This window comes from Lissotriton helveticus, chromosome 3_2 (genome assembly GCF_964261635.1).
Source record: "Lissotriton helveticus chromosome 3_2, aLisHel1.1, whole genome shotgun sequence".
In the NCBI taxonomy this organism is placed as follows: Eukaryota; Metazoa; Chordata; class Amphibia; order Caudata; family Salamandridae; genus Lissotriton; species Lissotriton helveticus.
Window position 1 is genome coordinate 292,060,564 of NC_136062.1, and position 14,065 is coordinate 292,074,628.

General features: G+C 43.7%; 1 protein-coding gene across 1 annotated transcript in view; it reads right to left on the reverse strand.

The window, feature by feature from the left end:
- The window catches only part of USP3 (ubiquitin specific peptidase 3), a 266,304-nt gene that overhangs the window by 37,027 nt on the left and 215,212 nt on the right, over positions 1-14,065 (reverse strand). The gene's annotated exons all lie outside the window — the stretch shown is intronic.

Consider the following 14,065-nt stretch of genomic DNA (forward strand, 5'->3'; position numbering starts at 1 on the left):
CCCACTTTTCTACATGCTTAATACATCTTTTCTACGTAACAGGTTCTGAACCATGCAATGTATGGCTATTCTTCATTTAGCCAATATAAACTGTGTTGTCAACTTGAGCACTATGGGCTTGGTGCTGAAGAAGTTACGTATCTTCTGTAACAATCTTTCCTGGGGAAAACTCCATCTACAAGCATACTCTTCTACTCTTAAAACTCCTCCAGACGTCAAACAGGATTTGTAAAGTTGAAATAGCTCTCCTGCACTGATAGGTTGTGTTTCGACTGTGACTTTGCTTTAGCATCTTTCCCAGATAGGACATCACTGAGCTGTTGTTTAAGGTACCACACAGGTGGATGGACGTCAAGAGGTAGGGGGAACATGGTTAGATAGACAGAAATTGCAGTGTACCAAAGTGGACATGGGACCTCCTTACTGAAAGTCCCACAGCCACTCCTCAAAATGGGGAGGCATGTGGAATAATAGAATATTCACCAGAAAGTTTGTTACTAAAGGTAACTAACTTGTTTTTCTGATGGATATTTCTACCTGCAAATTGCTTGCCTCTCTAATCAGTACACAAGCTGTACTTCCAAGGTAGTTGGTCTGAAGAGATACTCAAACAAGGAAGTCCTACAACACAGATATGGCAAAAGGGTCACCCTTGTGGATTTCAAAGTTGAGACAATAATGCCTGGTGAAGATTGAGAACCAAAGCCTGTGATGCAGACTTGCTAATATCTGGAACAGAAATAACTATGGACAATGCCAAAGAAGAGGTCTTCGCCATGGTGCAGTGGGCCCAGACTGTTTCAGGAAGCTTCTTTTTGGCAAACGCATAGCACATTTTGATGCACAGAACAACCCAAGGGGAAATTCTCCACTTCTGAATCTGAAGAAACTGAGGACCCTGTGAGAATCCAGGAGGTGCAGTCAGTTATTTGTAAAAAATTAAGTGCAGGTGCTCAAATGTTTTTCGGAGGCCACACCTACTTCCCCAACTCCACCCTCTTCTTTGCTGGCCCCACCCACTTGTTCTATTGGCTCCACCCACAAACTCAAATGGCACTGCTGAAAGTCAGATGCAATACTGGCTCTGAATTTCAGCAAGAGAGCCGTGCTCAAGTAAGGTTTTGATAGCAGTTCACCCCGCACTGCAGAACATTTTGAAAAAAGAGTGGACAAATGGTGCATTTTTAAGCAAATTTGAGAAAGCAGGAAGGTTAATAAAGCAATTGTGAAAGTGCATTTATTGCATTAATAAAGAGATGTCATATAATATAGATAGCTGCTTATTCAAGCTTTGTTTCACCCCATAGTCCAGCAGGGTCTTGATATAAGACAGATAAGAGAAAAAGCAATGTGGTCCTCGACCAGGAAGACACTCTTATTTCGTTGGTAAGAAGTCAAAAGATTGTTCAAATTGAAAACCTGAAATGCAATACGCAATCCAACAATTTGCAAGTACATCTCATCTATGTTCAACAAGCCATGTTTTACCCATGATTGGAATTGTGAATCACCAAATAAACTGAGCCACCGCAATCAAAATTAACCAAAACTGTGGCTCAAGGTTACATATTGGCAGAAACAGTATAAAACACAAACACAGTCTAAATAAGTATGAAAGTGACACATAAATATTGACCATGCAACTCAAACTCAAATTCCAGATCCAATTCACTGCCAAAGCAGGCCTCCCACGTGTCATTTCATGTGGGCTAAGTGCAGTCTACAATGCATGTCTTGCCAAAGCAAATTAACATTCTCTCATATTTAAAAATTCCTGTAGCAGACTATATTTTAAGTTACCCCCAAAGTAGGACAAGATTTTACATTCCAACATTCAATGGTCTGTTCCAGTGTCTGATTATAGTAGAGATAACTGTACGTATGATCATGCCTATATCTTTCTTACTTCCTATGTCCCTCTTTTTCTCTCTCTACCTCAACAAATTGTCATGCCCCTCTCTCTTTCTGCCACACTCTCTCATTCTGGCTCTGCTTAGCTCCATCTCTCTCTGTTTCACCCCCTCTCTCTCGTTCTCGCTAACAATCCATTGCTTCTCTCTCCCACACACACTCTCTCTCTCACTCTCTCCTCTCTCTCATTCTGGCTCTTCATCTTTCGTTCAATTTTGCTTCATCTCTCTTGCTTTATTTATCAATCTATTCTCACTCTTATGTTATCAATTACATCCAGTTTAGTTCCATTACACACCAGGCATGACATTTTGGTTTAAAGGTGTGTTCTTTGTCTCTTTTCTCTTTGCTTTCCATTGACTTTATCTCCAAGTATCTGTTTTCTCTCTTTCTAGGCCTGTATCTCTTTCTGTCGTTTTATCTCCATCTACATCCCTATTTCTTTAGGTCTGTCTTTCTCTTCTTTGCACCCGCTTTCACTCTCTGTGTCGGTCTCTTGATTTCTCTCTAGTCTCTAGCAGTTTACCCCTTCCTCTCAAAAATGCGAGAAATAAATTGTTTCAACCACAGTTTTTTTCTCCCCCAACCACAACACCCTAATGTCGGTGGTGCTTTTTGTGTATGTATGTGCGCTTGTATGCGGTATTTCTACGGGTGCAGAATGTATGCGTGCCTGCATGTGCTGCCGATTTGTGCCTGCATGTGTGTTGAATTGGTGCAAGTGGCATTTACAGCTGCTTTGCCGTCTAGGTGTGCAGACACGGCTCCATTTTGTTTGTGAGTCCATGGAGTCTATGCTTCTTTTCATGTATGTCCTGTGTACACGCAGTGGTCTTAGTGCATTTATTTATGCATGCATGCTGTATGTGACTTTACTTTCTTATGTTGTTTTTTGCCCGTCATGCTCTGCTGCTGCCTGTAATGTACAGATCCTCTCTTAAAGCGATGTCTGTGTGCACTGCTGTTACTCAGCAAAGCTCAAAGCTCTGGCCCCTGTAATGGTTGCTCCCTGCTATTCTGGCTACTTCTTATTGTGTAGACTGTGCTGTCGTCGCTTCACATCTGCTTTGCTAGCGCGCCATGCACAGGCACCCTATAATCTGTGCCCTCGATGCGAATAACTTAGTCAATGCAGGGATGCGGGCAGCCAGAAATTAAGGGAATGCTCTGTGTGAAACATAGAAGGGGTGCGTGAGGACGGAATAATGTGTAAGAGGATAATAACCCTGGGTGAGGAGCAGGAGTTGGACGGGGGCATAATGGCTGCCTCTGCAGGGACTGGCGCAGGAGGGTTGTACAACCCCAGCGTCCACCCCCAACGCCCCAGTCGGGCCTCAGTTCAGCCGGAGACCAATGCATATTTGTAACTTACAAATATTCATTGGTCTTCGGCTGAACTGATGCCCGAACATATAGCATAGTTTGAGGCTCCTCGTCCCAGTCTGTAGGGATGGCCGTTATTTTTCTTTACACCACTCTGAGTTGGGCGTGGAACGGCAGTTGAAGGAGAAGGGTGCTTGACTTTTTTGGGGAAGGGGGGGGAAGATGATGTTCCGATCATAGGGACTCGGGCATTACATAACCAGGCCCTCTCAGGACCTGGAAGAGAAGCAAGATGGTTTGAAGCATGTTTTAATGCATGAACACAGACCAGCAATAAAAATGCCCTAATTTACACATAGACTGATGTGCGTCCAAACAGTCAAACGGGCACCAATGCAGAACGACAATGAAACATATATGCATCCGTGCACCCAGAACCAACAAACCTACAAGAACCCCACCAGGGCATAGAGATCAACAGATAATCATCCGTGAATGGACATCGCTACCACAGCGCAGTGTACTCGGTACATATTACTGGGCCTGGTCTACAAAATTATAGTTAATGAGCCACCCTGTACCTGAGTTTAATAGCGGGAGAGAGAGGAGAGAGCACGCACACGGAATACATTTAACAATGTCTAATGGCTATAGGAATAAAACACGTACAATGCAAATTGAAACGGGCTTGGCCAGCAAGGCATCGTGATGGCTGCAAATCTGTAAGCTGCCCGCTGGCTACCTTACAGCTCCAAACATCCTATCTGACTAAATCCAGCCCAATCAGAGGCCCCCCACCCACTGCAACACAAATGAAGGCATGGATTTAAAAGTGGATCAGCTCTTCACAGGGAGACAGAATGAGAGTGTGGATCTTATGAACACTCGATTTTATTCATTTTTTTGACTCACGCTGTTGATGTGAGTTGGCAGTGGGAATCTGGTATAGACCCGGCCCTGATAAATAAGTGCCGGTGCTAAGCACCGGAAAGCACTGGGACAATTTAAGCCTTGGGTGCAGTCTATTCTCTTAAGTGGGATTAGGTGGTGGGTATAATGTGCTCCACTGACCCACGTAAAGAGGAGTAACCAGCGTTGGCAGAAAGGAAGCCTTAGTCTGAAGGACTAATTTGAAAAATAGAGAGAAACTGACAAAGCCTGCAACTCGCCAAAGATTTCTCCTCAGTTAACGCAGAGCCAAGTTTTTTTGATAGTCCACAGTGACTGCTATAGCCTCCACAGTTGGTGGAGAATTTCTTGCCTTGATTAACCAGTCACCATGATAAGGGAATATTTGATGACCTATTTTCCTGAGATGGGTGGCCACTGGTCCCAAGCATTTGGTAAAGATTCTGGAATCAGATTTCAGACTGAAAGGGAGGACTATGAATTGATAATGAGGATTGGCTACTTTGAATCTTATAATTTTTTAATGTGTAGGGTAAACAGGAATATGAGAGTATACATACTGTAGATCCAGAGAGGTCATGAAATCTCCAGGTCTTAGAAATTATAGAACTTCTTGCAATGTTACCATACAACACCTTGTTTCTTTAAATGTTGAGGTTTCGAAGGCCCAATATTGGTCTCCTTTCTCCTGCGTTTTTCCGTATGAGGAAGAAATAGGAGTAAAATTCCAAGTTCTTTTGCGCTTTGGGAACCAGTACTATCACTCCCTTCCTTAGCGGGATGTCTATTTCCTTCTGCAACAGATGCAGATGTTGAGGTTTTATTCTGAGTGGTGGCATCCTTGGAAGACTTGTTTTTTTACAAATTCTAATATGTGACCACAATTTATCAGACCTAACACGCAGCAGTTGGATGTGAAGCATGCCCAGTTGTTGTAATGGCAAGAGATTAGGCTGTCTACAGACGCAACTCTTGTGTTCTGTAATGTCCAAAAGTGTGTCAGTATCTTCTGGATCTCTCATTTCCTATTCCCTGGTTTACTGCCTTTTACAAGTGGCTTGTCTATGATAAGCTGTCATTTGTGTTTCTCTATTTTTTGTTGCTGGTAAGGTTGCTTGTACTGAGGTTGTGATGTATAATACTGTTGGTATCTATGTGGTTAATAAGCTCCTCTGTGGGAGTCAATGCCCTTTCCTCAAAAGGACTGCAAGTGTCTTTGCTGTAAGGCACCAATAGATTTTGCCCTCTCCGTGTCTGACTTAATGGATTGCAGTGTGTGGTATTGTTGCAATAAATAAATAAATAATCATTTGTAGGCAGGTCATGTAGGTTTTATGATGAACTTTATTTTAGAAGATAAGTCTTGGTTGCAGGTTACAGGATATAGCAAATGTCCCCCGTTAGAAATAATAAACATACATAATGGGTAACTTTCAACCCTAGTCCCAAAAGTTAACAATGGGTATATGCCAACACACACTTCCCAACCCAGGGCATCTTGTAACATAGTAGGGAAAGTAAAGGGTGCCTCTCAAACCACACTCGACCCCGAAACACAGGACTAAACGGATAGGGTCTCTTTCACCCCACAATCATCCCCAAAACAAAGGGCATATTGTGTATCACGGTAGCAACTGATAAAAAGGTTTCTATGAACCAGATAGCGAATCATAAAAGGATCTCTTCCAACCACACTCATGCATAACAGTAGACTAAGGGTATCTTCCAACCCTCGTTCATTCTTACACAGGACACTATATAATTACAGGAAAATGGGTCTCTTTCAACCCTCACTCAAACAGTCAGGCAGAAGACAGAGGGTATGTCTCAACCTGTGCTCATCCCAAAAGCACAGGACCTACATTAACTTAAATAAATAGCAATTACACTCAACCATGTTAACTACAGCAGTAGGCAAAGGGTATGAGCAACCCTCAATCACCCTGGCAAGCACAGGATACTAAATATCATTAAAATGAAATGGGTATCTTTCAACCTTACTCGAAGAAATAAGCAAAGATGTCTTACCCTCACAGCAGTAGGCAAAGGGTATATCCCACCACCCTCGCTCATCCTAACTCTACGGACACTAAATAAAATTGAACTTCATTGTGACTCTTAAGTCACCATTGTAAATAAAGCTGTTGGCATACAACTTCATCTGCACTGGTTCGGTTTAGTTCATGTGGCGGCAACACAGGAAGTCTGTCAACAACTCCAGGAAGTAGTTACGGCGCTTAGGGCTGAAATGCAGGCTACACTAACATTTAGTCATCAGAGTTGCGGTTTGTGGGATTTTAGAGCCGCTTTGCGAAACGTGAGAACACTCCCAGAAGAACTGCGTCAAAGACTTTTCAGAACATTTTCAGCGATACCGCACCTCGTCAGAGAGTAAAGTTAAGGTGAGCAGCATGTCATCTCGGTGATTAGTCTGACTGTAATGAAGTGCATGTTCCAGATGATTGACCTTTTTTTTTTTAACTCATGCTATGTATGTATTGCAATCAGTTTTCTGTACATTGTACGTTGCGTAAAAATGTTTTTAAAAAACTGAACGGTCTCCAGGTACCTGGGACTTGACAGGAATTTCGGGTGAGATCGCTCACTGGGACTTTGGATCTTATCTTGGAATTTGTTGTAATGCCATGTTGATTTTCTAGATGCCAGTATATGTCTGTCCCCGTGTTTTTATCTGTGCCATGCGTAATTTACTGCCTAAGAGTATTTTCTATGCTTATCTAAATTTGCTGCATGCATATATTATTGGTATCAGTATGTGTTGGGGCTTTTAGTCTCAATTTGCTGTTAGTGTATGTGTTTTTAGTGTATTTAAGGCAATGCTGAATTTGCTCTATACCATGCTTAATTGGCTGCTGTGTGCAGTAGGGAGTACTCTCCTGTGTGGTGCATGCATCTTCTGCAGTATATGGTGTGACAGTACCACCTGGTATTGCACTGTGATAGGGCATTTAGGTTGCACCCAAACATTGTATTATGCTGGGGAATGTGTATTTTGTCCACATTTTGCTGATAGGTACCTGTGATGGGGCATGTGAGTTGCACCTAAACATTTACTTAAAGTTGCTTGTGATGAGTCATGTGAGTGGTGCCTAAACATTTGCTTAAAATTCCTTGTTATGGGCCCTGTGAGTTGTGCCCAAACATTTGTTTAAAGTTGTTTGTGACTAGGCATATGTGGTGCACGTGTATGGGCATTTGTGTGTGCAGATGGGTGTGTGTGTGTGGGGTAGCACTCCGGTGATTAGTTCCCCAAGTTCTTAGTGCTTTCTTGCTTTGATTATAAATGTGTCTCTGGTTGTAGGATTGCTTGACCATTTATTGTTTTGTTCCCTGGTCCTTTTATTTGATTAATTTTTAGACAGAATGTTTACTTCCATCTTATGTCCTCTTGTTGTGAATGTGTATTTACGTTGTTCCGTTATGTTTTTCAAATGATTCCCTTTATTGTCTTTGTTAACGGTGTTGTTGTGGTAAAGGTGTGATTGATCTAGCAGTGTAAAGTAAGTCATGATTGATTGTAGCCTATTTGCAGTTTTTTGTTGTTGACAGTGTCGTTGATGACATAGCCGTCGGCGCTGTAGCCCTTGAAGATGTAGCTGCCAACGGCATGGGCAGTGTCACCGTTGTGGACTTTTATATCGTCTGTACAGTCGTCAACGATATCTTCGGTGATGACTTTCTGTGGTTGTCGATTCCATCGTCGACTAGATTCTCGTCCATGGAGACCATGTCACTGTTGATGATGATTTTTTCATAGACTGTCGTTGGCACAACCTTCGCCGCCATTTATTTTGACAGAGACAATCTTTGAGACTTAGTCGCTGGTGAAGATAAAGATTTCCTCAAAGGCTCATCACTTTATTTATTCATTAAAGAATGGCCAGAATGAGAATGCTCACAGTTTAAGAGCTTTTGAGGAGGTTCCCCTTTTTCACCAGATAGGGCATTGTCATATTTTGACTTTAGCAGCCAAAGTAAAACTCTTGCTTCTCTGTCCATTCGCATTTTTGAAAAAAATGTTCTACATATCTTGCATTACTTGGCTTTGTTGGCTGGATAAAGACAATATTTGCAGTCTTTATGTAGGTCTTCAGTGGGAAGTTTATTTTTCCCACATTTACTACACGGCCGAAAAAAAGTTTTTAGGTTTCGACCTGGCGAAAAGCTGCGCAAGCAGCCTTTCGCGCAAGGCGAAATCTTTTGTTTAGAGTATGTGGCTTGGAAATCCGCCCTCTGTTCCATTGGCTAGCTCCATAAATCGAGGCTAGCCATTGGAACAGACATCTGTCCGTCATTGATGGAGCAGATTCGTGGGCGTTCCCGCGATTTTTACTCATCCCACCCCTTTTCCTACGTCATGCGGCGGTGGGCGGTGCTTTATTTTTTTTTTCGTATCGGCATGTTGGTTTCATTACCAACGTGTGCCTTGCAGGGGTGGGCTGCGCGATTTCGAGTTGCTAGCAGGTAAGCTTATTTTTTTTCCCCCTCCTGCTGTTCGTCTTCCCGCCCCCCCCCCCCTCCCGCTGTCCGTGTGCTCTGCTCTCCTCCGTGGAAGATCCTTGTTCTGTTGTATGTTCAATTCTCCCGCTTTCATGTCAAGTAGATAACTGTGTGATACGTTCGTTAAACGGTGGCATCAAAGGAATCCGATGGTTGACTAGCTCTGAAGAATGCATTGCGCATTTGAGTCACTCACACCTTGCTGTGTCACACTTCCACGCCTCCAGGAATAGTCAAAAATACATTCTGGGAATAACAAGTTGTACTTTCTAAACCTGACACTAGGTGGCAGAATTATGCGCGCCTATCTGGATCAAACCAAAACAAGCAGCAAAGTAATAGCTGCATGGATGTAATATTTTTCTTTTATCGTGTGGTATAATTTTACCCTTGCTGAACTTGTGCTTGTTTGCTATTTATGCCACGGCCTGCCAAGGGAAGCCATGTGTTAATGCCCGTGTTTTCTGCGTGCGCTTTGTCCTCCTATTATTTTCAGAGTTCGGGTTATCTCTCTGGATATAGCCATGGAGGTTTCTGTGAATTTACGCCAGCATGTGCGAATGTTTTGAGACATCGGATGTTTGTTTGTGGCTGGATTCCGGTCAGTATTAGTTATTTGATGGATCCGTGCAACTCTGCCTTACTCGTGGATCTTATGCAGCGCCATTAATGGGATTTCTGGCCCCGTATGCGACATTATCTTATGTGTCGGCGCCGCCTCCGTATTGGATGCAAAACATTGTAGTTTCTGGGCCTTTTTGGGAAGCCGGCGTGTGTGCAAAGGAAGGGAATTTCTTCGGCAGCCGCCTAAATACCAAAGCGCAGCTATTATATGGCGCGCGATATTGGTCAGTTTCTGAAAACTCCCTAATTTGGCTAGAAGTAACCGAGACACAGGTAACCACTTCACTTATGCGGTCATTTATGGAGTTTGTTTTCAGGCTCCGTAGGCGACAGCCTTAAAAAGTCTAGATGGCATTGTGAAAAACACATTATACGCATTTTAGAATGTCAGTCTGGAAATTAATGAGAAATATAACCAGTCCTTCGAAATTAGGTACGATATGACCAAGGCCTCAAGAATTATGCGACAGGGGAGAATCACATAAAACAGCGCATGCTCTATTGCATGCACGAGATAGTGTAGGAGCCTGCCTACTGCTTACAATTTGTGGGCTTGTCACTCTTGCTGTCTTGCATTTGGCCAGCGCGAGCTGGCTTCACTTTTTTTGTGTGGCTCATGGACCAAGTACTGATTGCTTTGTCTTGATTAGTATCCTTCCACTGGTCTGGTACTATTTTTCTCTTCTAATTTCATCTTTCTGTCTTGTTTCTTTTTTCTTTCTTCTTTTCATCATGTTGATGTTTTTCTTTCCGTCGTTGTGCTGCTCATTGTCAGTGTTGCTCCCTCCTGTTGTCTGTACTGCTTCCCTCCCTTGCTCCCTCCCACCCTCCCGTGGTCCATGCTGCTGCTTCCCTCATTCCTTCTTTCCCTCCCTCCCACCCTCCCGTTGTCCATGCTGCAGCTTCCCCCTCCCACCATCCTGTTGTCCATGCTGCAGCTTCCCACCTCCCACCCTTCCGTTGTCCATGTTGCAGCTTCCCCCTCCCACCATCCTGTTGTCCATGCTGCAGCTTCCCTCCTCCCACCCTCCCGTTGTCCATGATACTGCTTAGCGTCCCTCCCACCCTTCCATTGTCCATGCTGATGCTTCCCTCCCTTACACCCTACTGTAGTCCATGCTGCTGCTTAAATCCCCCCACCCTACCGTTGTCTATGCTGCTGCTTCCCTCCCACATTCCAGTTGTCCATACTGCTGCTTATATCCCTCCACCCTCCTGTTGTCTATACTGCTGCTTCCCTCCCTCCAACCCGCCTGTTGTCCATGCTGCTGCTTTCCTCCCACCCTCCTGTTGTCCATGCTGCTTCTGTCCCTCGAGTTTTCCTTGCTGCTGCTTCTCTCCCTTCAGTTGTCTATGTTGCTGCTTTCCTCCCTCACACCCTCCAGTTGTTCATGCTGCTGCTTCCCTCCCTCATACACTCAAGTTGTCCATGCTGCTGAAAGCATACTTCCCCGCCCCCCTCCCGCTGTCCGTGTGCCCGTTCCCGCCCCCTCCCGCTGTCCGTGTGCCCGTTCCCGCCACCCCCCCTCCCGCTGTCCATGTCTCCTGGATGTGCGGTGGATTGCAGTTCACAGCACTTGCCTGGCCCAGTGTACTGTAGTGATGACTGTGTATGGTGGGTGACAGCTGGCTGTGTAATTGGACTATAGGTGACAGCTGTACTGTGGACGGTGGGTAAGTGTGCTGCTTATGACGGTTGATTGTGCACTGTTGGAAGCTGGTTGGGAACAGTTACTGTAGGCAACTCCTAGTCGTACATTTTACAGGTGACAGCTGGCTGTGCAGTGTACTAGGAGTGACAGCTGATTGTGCACCATTAGTGACATCTGTCTGCACAGTGGTTGTCATCCAGCTGTGCATACTATGATATGGGTGACACATGGATGTACATAAAGTAAAGTAACAACTGCTTGCATTGTACAGTGCATAGCAGGTTCCTGTGCAAAAATAGTAACAACTGGTTGTGCACCGCGTAGAAAAGTTAGCAAGAGCCGGCTGTAGTTTGCTGTAAGTCACACCTGGATTTGCGTGTATCATGTATGACAATTGGATTTGGTCAGTTTGCGACAGATAGCGAGCAGTTTACTGTATGTGATTGCGTTCTGTTTTGTACTCTAGGTTGATGTGCGTAATGCCCCGTGGCTGTAAGCTGAGTGCTCAGTATGACAGAGATGTCAGCGTGCTCAGAAAAGTATTGTGGTTGGCAGCTAGGTTTTGGTTTTCCAACTGGTGGAGCTCATTTTGCACTGTGTATCGTGGGTGACGGGCCTGGGCATGCAGTGTGTTTTGGTATAAAGCTTCATGTGTAGGGTATGGTCGTTGAACTGCTTATCATAGGCTACATAGGTGGGTGCTTACAGTGTATTTTGGTGACATAGGTCTGCTCAGTATAGGTCACATAGCAGAGTGCTTACAATATGAGAAAGAGCTAGGTTGAATATATATGTACAAAATAAGCATGCATTCTTTACAGTGTGCAGCTGCCTGTAAATGTGTACTCATTATAGAGCGTTGGTGCACAGTCCTCAACTTATTTTCTGTACTGTGTGTGTTGGGGCTCTGTGTGTGTTGGGGCTCTGTGTGTGTTGGGGCTCTGTGTGTGTTGGGGCTCTGTGTGTGTTGGGGCTCTGTCTGTGTAGCTAGCTTTTTTTGTAGGTGGCTGTGTGTGTGGGTGGCTGTGTGTGTGGGTGGCTGTGTGTGTGGGTGGCTCTGTGTGTGTGTGGGTGGCTCTGTGTGTGTGTGGGTGGCTCTCTGTGTGTGTGCAAATGCAATAGGTCTCGCATTTGCGAGAGATTAAGCTATTGGCATTGTAAATGACAATGCCATTTATTTATCTGTTTTCAAAACCAACACATAAATAAAAAATTTGTCATTTACAATGCCAATAGCTCTAACTTTTACAAAGGCGAAACCTTTGCATTGTAAATGCTTGTTCTTGTTTGCTTCAGACATAATGCGCTTTGTAGTTATTAATAAATCCATAGTCCTTTAAAGAAATGAAATGGTAACTTACCTGGCTGAGCAAGGAGTGCTGACAAGCACTTTCTTCACACACGACATGTGATGGTAATCTGAATTTGCTAGTCTGATTGAGGAGAAGGGAATGCTGTGCTGTTCTGTGCTTTGATTGGTTCCGTTTGGGGGTTTTATAAAGAGGTGGATAGGTGACTTATGACTATGTTAACTCTATCTAGGCATATGTTTACACTGCTCACTATATGTACTGTGGGACTCCCAGCTTGACGACGTGGATGATTCAAGCATGTTAATTTACAAAAGATCCAATACTGAGGAACCACTGTTTTACTACTATAGGAAGCAAAAGAAAAGATCTCTTAACAAATAAGCTGCTGTAGAATAAAGAACATTAGCATCCATGGAAACATCATAACAAATACCTATCACTGGCAAAATGTAGTTTGAGGTATCACCCTATAAATCGAAAGTAATACAAAAAAATGTAATCACAGTGATATAAAACCTGACATAAACATGTTATTAGTAAACCCCTTAAGACACAGATTTCAGTGAATGATGGGTGCTCCTGGCTGACAGCATAAAGTGAGCTAAGCAAGGTCGGGTTTAGAAAGAAAGTTTGCTCCACCCAATTGTTGGAATTCGATGAAGGACATCACTAGACTGAACTTGATGGACAAAGCCCAAAATGTTTTTAAAAGTTCAGTATTATTACCCCTAATTTAGAATGTATTTTTCCCCAGTATAGATAGTCACCAAGTCCAGGTTCAATGGATCACCTCAGCGTTCGTCACTTGGTATATTAGAATCAAGGTTCTCATCCTCTAGCGATACAGCTGTAAATATTCTATTGGAAGCATTGAATGCAATAGCATACCCTGTCCATTAAGCACGTTGTTATCATTCCATCGTTTCTGTGCGAGCCATATGTACCTTGGCCTCACCGCTTACCAGTATCGGTGCTTAGTTTGGTGGTTCATTGTTACATGGTTATGGGGTAACAAGCATCATTAAACTTTTTCTACTGGCAGACTAATTCCTCCACACCATATTACTAACATGCACTACTGTCTACTGCTGTCCTTTCATTCCTCCAAACATTCCAACATCCTGTACACATTAAAAATGTATAAAATAATGGTGAAGAATTAATGAATTCCAATCTAAAACACGAGTTGAGGTGATCACAGTACAGCCCTTTTTATCTTGAGAGCTGCACATTTAAAATCATAGAAGATCCTAGCAGGTCAACTCCATGCCATACTAATAGCTGCCTTCTCCTAGCACTCAATAATATGCCTCACCGAGCTTCCTCTGCCGACCTGATTCACAACCACTACAGCTATGAACTCTGCTCTACTGCTGTTGTCCTACTACGATGGTTTTGCCTCCCATTGGGTCAGCACATGAGCTTCACCTGCCTCCCAGCTCCTGGAAACAGCCAGTAGCGAAGCGTGGCTGACTCGATGAGGTTTAGATGGTGCAGCAGTGCTTTTCTGGGGCGCGGAGTCACAGAAGCTCAGGGCTCTGAGCAGTATTCTGGTTCAATATCGTATAAACATAGGAAGGCACGACCATGACCTTCTGCAATGCCAAAACCTGCTGCAACTGCCTTTTCCGATAGACGACCAAAGTCATACTCCGGTCACGCTCCAAATAAGCATACTTTAGATTTAAATAACTGTATCTTTCATGGCCCTTTTAAAAAAAGATGCACAAGGACAACTAACAACAATTGGGTGTTTGATTGTTGTAAGACGGCAAGGAATGGACATTAATTGACTTATTTACGACTATGATT